Below are 2,443 nucleotides of genomic sequence, written 5' to 3'. Positions count from 1 at the left end.
AGACTGTATATAATGAGTTTTGAAATGGGGTAGATTTCATTCCTTTTAAATCTTCTCAAAGTTTTTTTAAATTATTCAAATTGATTTTCCTTACCATACAAATTTAGTATAGTTTATTTATATTTAAAAAATAATCATCCTGGGATTTTGAAATGAATCATATTAAACCTGTAGATAAATTTTGGAGAAAATTGACTTGTTTAATACGTTAAGGTTTTCAATTCATAAATATCATACATCTTTGTTTAGATTTTCTTTGATTTCTTTCAACATAATTATGTAGTTTTCAGGACGCATGTCCTGCACATATTTTGTTACATTTACAATGAATTATCTCATTTTTTGAGTGATTGTTAATGATTTATTTTTCATTGCTAGTAGACAGAAATATGATATAACTAATTTTTGTATCTTGCAACATTGACAAACTTACTCATGACCTCTAGCAAGGGCATTTTAAAATTTTTTAAATTCTTGGTGACGTTTTACATAATAACTAGGCCACCTACGAGTAGAATGGTTTTATTTCTTCCTTTCTATAGTGTATCTTTTATTTCTTTTCCTTTTCTATTTATAAATTTAATTTCCTTAATAGTTTAAGGCCACTTAAATGATCTATGATCTTTGTGTGTGTGTGTGTGTGTGTGTGAGAGAGAGAGAGAGAGAGAGAGAGAGAGAGAGAGAGAGAAGAAGAAGGAGGAGAGAGAGATGCCTATTCCTGCTTCACTTTTCTCACTTAGTAAGAATTGCTTTCGCTATTTGGGTCTCTTATTTTGTCAAATGAATTTTATATCTGCCTTTTCTAGTTCTGTGAAGAATGTCATTGGAATTTTGATGGGAATTGCATTGACTCCTTATAGTGCTTTTGGTAGTTTGGCCATTTTGACAGTATTAATTCTGCCTATCCAAGAACATTGGCGGTTTTTCCATCTTCAGAGGTCTTCCTCAATTTCTTTCTTTAGTGATCTATATTTTTTTGTAGAGGTCCTTCACCTCGTTTATTAGATTGACTCCCTTAACTATTAGTGTTCTGTTCATTCTCCATTTCTTCATAATTCAGTGTTGGTAGAATTTTTGTGTCTAAGAATTTATTCATTTTTTTCTTTAGTTATTCAATTTACTGACATGTACTTGTGCTTGGTAGTCTCTCATGAGCCTATGCATTTTTTTTGTTGTCATTCTATTGTCCCACCCTTCATTTCTGATTTATCTATTTGAGTCTTTTCTGTTTTTCTTCGTCTACCTAAATTTTATCAATTTTATTTATCTTTTGAAAACAGTGTCTTAGTTTCATTTTTATTGTTTTCCTAGAGTCTATTTCATTTCTGATTTTATTGTTTCATTCTTTCTATTATATTAAACTTAGTTTTTTCCTTTATTCCCTAGTTCCTTGAGATACTATATTAAGTTGCTTATTTAACTTATGATCTTTCTTATTTCCTCATGTAGCCTTTTATTGCCATAAACTTCCCTCTTAATACTGCTTTTAATGAATCCTATAAGTTTTGTTTCCATTTTCATTTGCCTCCAAAAAAAATTAAATTTACTTTAAAATTCCCTCTTTAGCTCATTTTGGTTTTTTTTCCTTATATCCTGCATTTTCCATTTCACCCTTACTATTGATTCCTAGTTTTATGTCATCGTTGTCAAAGAAGATGCTTGACATGATTTCAATATTTTAAAATTTGTCAGGGCTTTGTTTTGTGTACCAATATATAATCTGTCCTAGATAATGTTTCATTTGCACTTAAAAGATTATGTATACTACTATTGTTAGATGGAATGTTCTGTATATGTCTATTAAGTCCAATTTGTCTTAAGTGCAGTTCAAGACCAATGTTTCCTTATTGACTTTTTCTCTGCATGATCTACTACTGAAAGAGAAATATTGCGTTCCCCTATCATTATTGTGTTGTTGCTTTCTTCTTTCAGATTTGGTAATGTTTGCTTTATACAGTAGGGGCACTGATGTCAGATGCATATATACTTATTATTATTGTCGTAATTAATTGACCCCTTTATCATTTTATGATGATCCTTGCCTCTTGCTGAAATTTTCTACTTATAATCTATTTTGTGTAAATATAGCTATCCTGGCTACCTTTGGGTTCCATTTTCCTGGAATATCTTTTCTCCATTTCTTAGCTTTCATTCTATGTGTTTCCCAATGGGTGAAGTGCGTTTCTTATAGGCAGCATATAATTAGGTCTTGTTTTTTTATGCATTTAACCACTCTTTGTCTTTTGATTGAAGAATTTAATCCATTTACGTTTAATGTTATTATGCGAACATAAGGACATATTACTGTCATTCTGTTCATTTTTCCTTGCTATTTCCTTTATTTCTACTGTCTTCCTTTGTGTTTTTATGATTTTCTATAGTGCTGTCCTTTATTTCCTTCTCTTTATTTTTTGATCATCTACTCTGGATTGCTTTATAATTA

Source organism: Marmota marmota, unplaced genomic scaffold, assembly GCF_001458135.2.
Source record: "Marmota marmota marmota unplaced genomic scaffold, marMar, whole genome shotgun sequence".
NCBI classification, from domain to species: domain Eukaryota; kingdom Metazoa; phylum Chordata; class Mammalia; order Rodentia; family Sciuridae; genus Marmota; species Marmota marmota.
This window is presented reverse-complemented; position numbering follows the sequence as displayed.